At 42.0% G+C, this 11,309-nt stretch overlaps 1 pseudogene; it reads left to right on the top strand.

Annotated features, from left to right (window-relative positions):
- On the top strand, positions 4,237–6,881 carry Gm9343 (predicted gene 9343; annotated as a pseudogene).

Raw genomic sequence — 11,309 nt, 5'->3', positions numbered from 1 at the left:
TAATTCTGATACATGCTGTGCTCCTTTGTGTGTGTGTGTGTGTGTGTGTGTGTGTGTGTGAGTGTCTGTGTGTGTGTGTGTGTGTGTCTGTGTGTGTGTTTGTGTGTGTGTTTCAGGTGGGGGGCTGTGGGTGGAGAGAAAGAGAGAGAGAAAGAGAGAGAGAAAGTGAGAGAGATTCATAATATAAGTTCTGTTAATCTAGAGAACCCTCACTCATACAATGACTTTTACTTTGCATTGAATTCCCAGTGGGAAGTACTTATATTTGATACCAGGTCCAATTTATAGGGGATAGGTGGGAACATACCCATGGTTTCTTCCATACTAAACAAGCAATCTACCAATGGAAGGAATTACACAGAAAGCCCTAAATTGAGTAGTGTTTCTACAAATCTGAAAATGAACATCATCTTTGTTTCATATAAATCATAAAATATAGATACGAAGAAAATTCAAGTCTAGAGTCACTGAGATGGCTCTGCATGTTGGCACTTGTTGCTAAGTATGATACCCATGGTATAAGGCGAGAACCAGGTCAACCTATGAAACCAGAATATCCTATTGAATGCATGCTTCCCAGAGACACAAATTCTTCCTCTGTTTAGATTCTGACAGCATCAGGGCGTGGCTCATGGATCAGCTGTTGGATTTGGTAAAGGAATTAACTCTGGTATGTAGAGAGAGGATTGAATCAGCCATGTAGCTGAGTGAATCTGCCATCCAGTTGAGTGAATCTCAGCTTTTCCTTTAAGAGTTTCATAGATACTCTTACCAAAGGTTCCTTCATCTTACCAAAGATGAAGTAGTTCCTTCCTCTGCAACTCTACTGTCCTCTTATTTCAAAGATTTTGGTTTTGGGGTTTTGGGGGTTTTGGGGTTTTTGGTGTTTGTTGAGACAGGGTCTAACTCTGTAGCTATGGTTGGTCAAAAGGACTAAAAGGATGCTTTAAAATTAACCAAGATCAGTCTGCTTATGCCTCTCAAGTACATGCCCAACATTCACCCAAGTTTTTAAGAAAGAACCCTGAAGTGGATGATAGAGCAAGAAATTTTGAATTACCAAAGAAAAGAGGAAGAAATTAGTCACTTATAAAAATTAATCTATAAGTGACTTAAGCTGTGTTTCTGTCTCTGGGGTTATGCCTGATGGTTACATAACATTGCCAATATATTTCTTTTTATCTTCTTTTTCAATTCGGTATTTTCCTCATTTACATTTCCAATGATATACCAAAAGTCCCCAATACCATCCCCCCCACTCCCCTATCTACCCACTCCCTCTTTTTGGCCCTGGCGTTCCCCTGTACTGGGGCATATAAAGTTTGCAAATCCAATGGGCCTCTCTTTCCAGTGATGGCCGACTAGGCCATCTTTTGATACATATGCAGCTAGAGTCAAGAGCTCTGGGGTACTGGTTAGTTCATAATGTTGTTCCACCTATAGGGTGGCAGATCCCTTTAGCTCCTTGGGTACTTTCTCTAGCTTCTCCATTGGGGGCCCCGTGATCCATCCAATAGTTGACTGTGAGCATCCACTTATGTGTTTGCTAGGCCCCGGCATAGTCTCACAAGAGACAGCTATATCAGGTTCCTTTCAGCAAATGCTTGCTAGTGTATGCAATGTTGTCAGCATTTGGAGGTTGATTATGGGATGGATCCCTGGATACGGCAGTCTCTATCTAGATGGTCCATCCTTTTGTCTCAGCTCCAAACTTTGTCTCTGTATTCCCTCCCTGGATGTTTTGTTCTCCATTCTAAGAAGGGGCAAAGTGTCCACACTTTGGCCTTCATTCTTCTTGAGTTTCATGTGTTTTGCAAGTTGTAACTTATATCTTGGGTATTCAAAGTTTCTGGGTTAATATCCACTTATCAGTGTGTACATATCATTTGAGTTCTTTTGTGGTTGGGTTCCCTCACTCAGGATAATGCCCTCCAGGTCCAACCATTTGCCTAGGAATTTCATAATTCATTCTTTTTAATAGCTGAGTAGTACTCCATTGTGTAAATGTAGCACATTTTTTGTATCCATTCCTCTGTTGAGGGCCATCTGGGTTCTTTCCAGCTTCTGGCTATTATAATAAATAAGGCTGCTTTGAGTGTGTTTGAGTGGAGGAGTGTTCCTCTTTCTCCACATCCTTGCCAGCATCTGCTGTCACCAGGATTGTTGATCTTAGCCATTCTGAGTGGTGTGAGATGGAATCTCATGGTTGCTTTGATTTGCATTTCCCTGATGATTAAGGATGCTGAACATTTTTTCAGGTGTTTCTCAGCCATTCGCTATTCCTCAGGTGAGAATTCTTTGTTTAGCTCTGAGCCCCATTTTTTAAGGGGGTTATTTGATTTTTCTGGAGTCCACCTTCTTGAGTTCTTTATATATATTGGATATTAGTCCCCTATCTGATTTAGGATAGGTAAAGATCTTTTCCCAATCTGTTGGTGGCCTTTTTGTCTTATTGACGGTGTCTTTTGCCATACAGAAGCTTTGCAGTTTCATGAGGTCCCATTTGTCAATTCTCCATCTTACAGCACAAGCCATTGCTCTTCTATTCTGGAAGTTTTCCCCTGTGCCAATATCTTCGAGGCTTTTCCCCACTTTCTCCTCTATAAGTTTCAGTGTCTCTGGTTTTATGTGGAGCTCCTTGATCCACTTAGATTTGACCTTAGTACAAGGAGATAGGAATGGATCAATTTGCATTCTTCTACATGATAACCGCTTGTTGTGCCAGCACCATTTGTTGAAAATGCTGTCTTTTTCCCACTGGATGGTTTTTGCTCCCTTGTCGAAGATCAAGTGACCATAGGTGTGTGGGTTCATTTCTGGGTCTTCAATTCTATTCCATTGTTCTACTTTTCTGTCATTATACCAGTACCATGCCCATTTTCATCACAATTGCTCTGTAGTAAAGCTTTAGGTCAGGCATGGTGATTCCACCAGAGGTTCTTTTATCCTTGGGAAGAGTTTTTGCTATCCTAGGTTTTTTGTTATTCCAGATGAATTTGCAGATTGTTCTTTCTAATTTGTTGAAGAATTGAGATGGAATTTTGATGGGGATTGCATCGAATCTGTAGATTGCTTTTGGCAAGATAGCCATTTTTACAATGTTGATCCTGCCAATCCATGAGCATGGGAGATCTTTCCATCTTCTGAGATCTTCTCTAATTTCTTTCTTCAGAGACTTGAAGTTCTTATCATACAGATCTTTCACTTCCTTAGTTAGAGTCACGCCAAGGTATTTTATATTATTTGTGACTATTGAGAAGGGTGTTGTGTCCCTAATTTCTTTCTCAGCCTGTTTATTCTTTGTGTAGAAAAAGGCCATCGACTTGTTTGAGCTAATTTTATATCCAGCTACTTCACCGAAGCTGTTTATCAGGTTTAGGAGTTCTCTGGTGGAAATTTTAGGTCACTTATATATGCTATCATATCATCTGCAAAAAGTGATATTTTGACTTCTTCTTTTCCAATTTGTATCCCCTTGATCTCCTTTTGTTGTCGAATTGCTCTGGCTAGGACTTCAAGTACAATGTTGAATAGGTAGGGAGAAATTGGGCAGCCTTGTCTAGTCCCTGATTTTAGTGGGATTGCTTCCAGCTTCTCGGTTTGCTGTAGATTGCTTTTATCGTGTTTAGGTATGGGCCTTGAATTCCTGATCTTTCCAAGACTTTTATCATGAATGGGTGTTGGATTTTGTCAAATGCTTTCTCTGCATCTAACGATTAATTCCATCACCTGTTTGGTCGTGTTTTCCTGCAATTCTTTAAGGGATTTTTGTGCTTCCTCTTTAAGCTCTTCTACCTGTTTAGCAGTGTTCTCCTGTATTTCTATAAGTGAGTTATTAAAGTCCTTCTTGATGTCCTCTACTATCATCATGAGATACGCTTTTAAATCAGGGAGTATCTTTTCGGGTGTGCTGGGGTGACCAGGACTGGGTGGGGTGGGAGTGCAGCGTTCTGATGATGGGGAGTAGTCTTGGTTTCTGTTAGTAAGTTTCTTTAAGAGGCTTTAGGATTCTATTCTATAAGTTGGAGATTTTTTTTTTTGCTCTTGTTAATTTATTCAGCCCCATGAATTGAGGCACAGATATGACAAGTGTGGTCTTGGATATGGATATATATTTATGGATTTAATCTACAATGACTGAACAAATCCTCTGTTCTCTTACAGAATCTTTGGGATAGCTGAGTTACTTCCAACCCAAAGGACTGGGCTTCAGGATTTGCAAACATCAGCTGTCAGCTCCTTGCCTAGCCCAAGGAATCCTTTGCCACAATGTCCTGTGTGCACTACAAATTTTCCTCTAAACTCAGCTACAACACCATCACCTTTGATGGGCTCCATATCTCCCTCTTCTACTTAAAGAAGCAGATTATGGGGAGAGAAAAGCTGAAAACTGGCAATAGTGATCTGCAGATCATCAATGCAGAGACGGAAGAAGAATATACTGACGATAATGCGCTCATCCCTAAGAATTCATCTGTGATTGTCAGAAGAATTCCTGTTGTAGGTGTGAAGTCTAAAAGCAAAACATATGGAATAAGTCACACTAAACCAGTAATGGGAACTACAAAAGCAGTTAATGACTCTTCTGCACCTATGTCTCTGGCCCAGCTTATAGAGACTGCCAATCTGGCTGAGGCCAATGCTTCTGAGGAAGACAAAATTAAAGCAATGATGATACAATCTGGCCATTTATATAACCCAATCAATTACATGAAGAAAACTCCAGTAGGCTTGCCACCTCCATCTTACACCTGCTTTCGTTGTGGTAAACCTGGTCATTATATTAAGAATTGCCCAACCAATGCAGATAAGAACTTTGAATCTCGTCCTAGGATCAGAAAGAGCACTGGAATTCCTAGAAGTTTTATGATGGAAGTGAAAGATCCTAACATGAAAGGTGCAATGCTTACAAAAACTGGGCAATATGTAATCCCGACTATAAATGCAGAGGCCTATGCAATTGGGAAGAAAGAGAAACCACCCTTCTTACCAGAGGAACCATCATCATCATCATCTTCAGAAGAAGTTGATCCTGTCCCAGACGAGTTCTTGTGCCTCATCTGCAAGGACACCATGACTGATGCTGCTATCATCCCCTGCTGTGGAAACAGTTACTGTGATGAATGTATAAGGACAGCACTTCTGGAGTCAGATGAACATACATGTCCAACATGTCATCAAAATGATGTTTCTCCTGATGCTTTAGTTGCCAACAAGGTTTTACGACAGGCTGTTAATAACTTTAAAAATCAAACTGACTACACAAAGAGACTGGGAAAACAGGTCACTCCGTCCCCACCCCCACTACCTCCACCAAGTGCACTCATTCAGCAGAACCTGCAGCCTCCTATGAAATCTCTCACATCTAGACAGCAGGATCCTCTGAAGATTCCAATGACATCGTCCTCAGCCTCAGCTCACCCAACTCCCTCTGTAACCTCATTAGCTTCAAATTCATCTTCCTCGGCTCCTTCTGTGCCTGGAAACCCATCTCCTGCCCCAGCTCCCGTACCCGAGACCACTGCAAGAGTATCTGTATCAGACCTTTCAGAAAAATCAGATGGATCCTTTCGGGAATCAGAAAACCAATTATTACCAGCTGCCGCCCTTACATCAGAACATTCAAAGGGAGCCTCTTCAATTGCTGTTACTGCTCCTATGGAAGAAAAGCGTGGCCAGGTGGCGGTCCTTGAAACTCCACCTTCGTTGGGACAGTCACTACTCCATGAACAGTCTATCCCCACAACTGGTCCAGTAAGAATAAATGCTGCTCATCCAAGTGGTGGTCAACCAGGTTGGGAACATTCCAACAAGATTGGGAAGCTAGTTTCTCCAACACAGCAAATTAGAAGTGAAGAAAGAAGCTGTTACCGAGGAATAAAACGTGGGCGAGACTACAGTGAACCATCACAGAGGAGTCAAGGCCCATCACGACCAGCAACTCCAGTCTTTGTGCCTATTCCACCACCTCTTTTGCCACCGTCTCCTCCACATATGCTTCCTCTTCCTCCAGGTGTACCTGCCCCACGGTTTCCTCCTCGGGTTCCTCCTGGCCAGCCTCCAACAGCAGGATATAGTGTCCCTCCTCCAGGATTTCCACCAGCTCCTGCCAATATATCAACAGCTTGCTTTTCACCAGGTGTTCCCACTGCCCATTCAAATACCATGCCCACAACACAAGCACCTCTTTTGTCCAGGGAAGAATTCTATAGAGAGCAAAAACGACTAAAGGAAGAGTCTAAATTTCCCTATAGTGGGTCATCGTATTCAAGAAGTTCATACACTGACTCAAAGTCAAGGTCTGGCTCAACACATTCACGCTCTTACTCTCAGTCCTTCAGCTGCTCACACTCTCGATCTTCTTCACGATCATCCCCATCCTCCAGAAGAGGCAGAGGCAAGATCTGCAATGATTGTTCACAGTCCAGATCTCATGGATATCGCCCATCTAGGTCAAGGTCCCCTCCCTATAGACGATATCGCTCACGGTCCAGATCTCCTCCAGCATTTAGGGGACAGTCTCCCACTAAACTCGATGTACCTCGAGAAGAGAAAGAACGCTACCAGGAATGGGAGAGGAAATACTACCAGTGGTATGAGAGTAGGCAAAGGGCAAGCAGTAGGAACACAGCCTAGACCCTAGGCCAATAGAGAGGACTTTTCTTCAGAGAGACTCTTACCTCCTGATATCAGAAATTCACCCTTCACAAGAGGGCACAGAGAAGACTATGCTGCTGGACAAAGTCATAGAAATAGAAGTCTAGGTGGGAACTGTCCAGTAAAGCTTTCAACAAGAGACAGTCACAATCCAAAAGATAATCCAAAATCGAAAGAGAAGAAGAGTCAGAATGTTCCTGGAGACAGCAAAGGAAACAAGAATATGTTGGACATCGGTGGGAGGAGAGGCCCTTGGGGGTGTACTGTCACAGAGACAGGGGGAGGGGTGATAAGATAGGGGGTGTCTGGAGGGGAGACCTGGAAAGGGGAATGCATTTGTAATGTAAATAAAGTAAATACTCAATTCCAACACCTGTTTACCTGTGTTTTTCTGTCTTTCTTTCAGTGAGTGATTGATATCCTCCTTAAAGGACTCTATTTTATTCATGAGATAGGATTTTAGGACAGATTCCTGTTTTTCAGGTGTGTTGGTGTATTCAGGCCTTGCTGTGGTGGGAGAACTAGGTTCTGATGATGCCCATGTATTTTGGCTTCTGTTGCTTACTGTCTTGACCTTGCCTTTTACCATCTGGATATCCCTGGTGTTTGTTGGTCTGTGTGACTGTCTGGGGTCTGCCTCTTTTGTCCCTGGGTTACTTCAGGTCTCCTGTTAGGCCCTGGACCCTGGCTGTAGCAGACCACCTGTGGGATTTTTTCAACTCGGGGCTCTTCACATTGGCAGAAAAGCTTCTGATCTGTTGCCCTAACAGCAGTAGATCTCCTGGGAGGTCTTCAGACTATTGTGTCTTCAGTGAAGCAGTCAAGCAGTTGTCCAACTGCTGTGACTTCAGCTAATCCTCAACTGCTCTGAGTTAAGCAGGTCCTCTAGGATTGTTCTGGATATTTTGTCTTCACAGGAGCAGACCAACTATATGTTTCTGCCCTAGCAGAAAGGACCAGGAGGAAGGTGTGGAAGGGACTGAAGGGAGTGGTTTCAGGAGGGTGGGGTTTTTCATGGGCAATGGGGTCTGGAGCCCACCAGGCTCCCAGCAACAGCTCTGGGACTTGTGAGGGGGTGGAGGGGAGGGAGGGGGTTCTGACCAACTGCTCTCTGGGCAAAAGTGTCCTCTAGGATGGGTAGGGACATGGTTTCTTCATGGGAGCAGAACAGCGAGATGTCTGTTCCAGCAGAAAAGACCTTATGGCCTCTTTTGAAAAATTATTTATTTCCTTATATAATAATGGGATTTTAATCAGTTTTCATTGGTTTCTTCATCTCAACAACATGTACAATATGTAGGCAGACATGTTGCAAAACATCAACAAAACAAAACAAATGATTTGCCAAATCCTCATGCTATTTAACAGGAGTGTCTAGTTCAGAAGCTTCTGTGTTCTTAGCCCAGGTTTTTTTTTTTTTTTTTTTTTTTTCTCTTTCCAGAGATGCCTCTGTACTCCTAATACTTGGAGAAAATTAGTGGGAATTCTGAATGGCAACTCCCTGTTCTCTGTATTGTCTCTCATATTTATTTGCTTTGCTTATGTATGATAAGCCAGAAGATACAAAAGCCATTTTTTGTCTCTGTGACCTCCAATTACTGATGAATGAATAGGTATGTAAACCAAGATGTCCTTCAGCCTTCTCCCACAAATCAAGACTCCCTTCATGACAGTAAAGATTTGTCCCTGTCAGGCTTCACACAGCTTGTGCCTTGTGATACTAATTCTGTTATTGCCTAACAGTTGCCCAGCATGACACTCTTTCAAATCACCCATAATGGCATTTCCTAAATGGTGGCCAAAGTGGGTGCAGCTAAGTGGGGGTATATAGTAGAAGAAGGGGTGGCCCCTAGAATAATCTAGTACATTGGAATTGACTTAATAGTCTTAAAAATATGGCCTCATGTACACCATTGCCTTCCAATAAAGGACAAAATGGTGGCCTCTGGAGTCAAAGGCATAATTATGAGAACAGAGATATTGTAGTGGAGACACTTAGCCCATATTTCCTAGCTGCCTGTCTAACTACATACATTTTACTGATAGGAAGTTTTCCCATCTCTTCTAAGCTAAGACCAGAGTGTCTTGCAAGTAATTGTCCAAACCCAAGTAGTATCCAGTTAAGGAACTTAAGAATCAGCTTCATTTTTCTCAATAACTAATTAATTTTAATTAATTATTTTATTTTAATTATATTTTAATTTATTCATTTTACATGCTGCTCACTGCCCCCATCCTGGTCACCCCTTCCCACAATCCTTACCCCCTTCTCCTCTGGACAGGTGGAGCCCCCCTCAGTATCTTCCCCACCCTGGCACTTTTTGTCTTTGCAAGGGTAGGCACTTCCTCTCTCACCGAGGCCAGATAAAGAAGTCCAGCTGGTGGAACATATCCCAAGCACGGGCAACAGCTTTTGGGATGGCCCCGGAAGGTCAAGCTGCACATCTGCTACATATAAATGGGTAGACCTAGGTCCAGCCCATGTATGTTCTTTGGTTGGTGGTTCAGACTCTGAGAGCCCCAAGGGTCAAGATTAGTTGATTCTGTTCCTATGGAGTTTCTATCCCCTTTGGGACCCACAATCTTTCCTCCTATTCTTCCATCAGAATACCCAAGCTCCATACACTGTTTGGCTGTTGGTGTTGGCAGCTGTCTGAGTAAGCTGCTGGGTGGAGCCTCTCAGAGGACAGCGTGAATCTTTCTGCAAGCCTAACAGACTATCATTAACAGTGTCACGGATTGGTGCTTCCCCTTTGGATGGGTCTTAAATAGGCTGTGTTGACCATTAATTGGTTGACCATTCCCTCAGGCTCTACTCCATCCTCATGCCTGCCTTTCTTGTAGACAGGATAAATTTCGGGTTGAAAGTTTTGTGGGTAGGTTGGTGTATTTTACTTCACTGTGATTACTGCCTGGCTACAGAACAGAGGGGAGAATCTTACTGAAATTACTCTCATTTCCTGGAACTCAGTAAGTGATGGAATGTAAATTACACTATACCTGCTTCAAAATTCTCTTATATGTCTCTGTTAATATAACTTCTATGAAAATGTTTTCTAAACAGTAAAAAGCTCACTGTCTGTGAGCTAAAACATCAGATATTCATTCATTCATTCATTTCAACACTCTGTAGTTATTGGGCAAAAACCTAGTTCTGTGTCGTAGAGGAATGCAAAGATAAGCAATGCAGTCCAAGTCAGAGACAGCCCCTGCTGCAGTTTTTAGGGGACCCACATGAAGACCAAACTGCACATCTGCTACATATGTGTAGGGTTCCTAGGTCCAGTTTAGACATTCTTTTTGGTTGGCAGTTCAGTTCAGTCACTGTGACTCCCCATGTGTCCAGGTTAGAAGAGGTGGTTCAGTGAATACAAGCATTGGCTGTTCTTCCAGATTCTCATTACCCACATAGCAGCTCAAAACTGTCTTAAACATCAGTTCCAGGGGAATCCTCACACAGATATACATGTAGGTGAAGCACCAATTCACATAAAATAAAAATAATTCTACATTGGAGACATACATGTTATGATTTCAGTTATAAGTAGATATTAACCATAAAGTACAGGATACAATCCACAGACCAAAAGAGGCTAAATTACAAAGAGAGCCCGGGGAGGATGCTTGAATCTCACTCAGAAGGAGAAATAAAATAGACATAGGAAATGGATGGAGTCAGCTCATTTCTGTGTCTCCTGTGTACTTCTTTTCTTAAGCTTTAATTTTAAGTATACAAGAGATTCATGTGTGTAGCAATTATCTAAGTGTCCACTTTGAATCTGTAAATGTAGACATTTAGAATGATGTGACTTGTGGTGATGAAGCAATACTACATCCTGATTGTGTTGAGGATAGTTCCATGATAAAGTTGTACAGAAATACATACACAGAGACACACAAAACATACCTGCATACAGATACATACAACAGACATATGAACAGACATTGCACATGAACACTCATATACACAGACACATATACAACACATGCTGTATAGAGAGTCACAGCACACATGCATACACACAGCAGACACAAATGGGTGCGTGTAAAACTGGTGACATTAATAAATTATAACAAATGTTAAATTGTTTTAAAGTGATACACAATGTTCCATCTGAGGAGCAAATTGAAAGAGATTTCCTCTATGGTGCTGCTTTCAAATTTTTTGGAATCTATATTTATCTAAAGTGTGCAGCTATAAGATATGCCTGGTGGTTTGGTATCCAATGGAGCAAATGTGAACTTTTAGAGACTGTTAAAGAAACTCTGAGGAAAAACCACGAGCTTTCTCCAGAAAAGTGATGGTGATGGCTTCCCGTGCCTGGAAGACACCATTAATTTATAGAAAAGGAATGTTTGTCTCCAACCTGTGCTAGGTGCTTTTCTGTACATACTCAATGGGACAGAGCTTTAGAACCAAGCAGGGCTCTTTCAAAGCCAGGATGGAGAGCTTATAGGCAAGGCAATTTCAGTGAATTTACCTTGCTTTTTAGACTTTAATTTGTTCAGTCACAGAATCTTTCTCTTAAAGCCTTACTGAGCTATTTTTTATATACAGTGTAAATAATTTACATATGAATTCCTTGAATGAAGGAGCAGTTTATTTACACATAAAGAAACGTATTATATTTTCAGTGACAAATAGCTGTAAT

This window comes from Mus musculus, chromosome 7, assembly GCF_000001635.26.
Source record: "Mus musculus strain C57BL/6J chromosome 7, GRCm38.p6 C57BL/6J".
Taxonomy (NCBI): Eukaryota; Metazoa; Chordata; class Mammalia; order Rodentia; family Muridae; genus Mus; species Mus musculus.
This window is presented reverse-complemented; position numbering and strand designations above follow the sequence as displayed.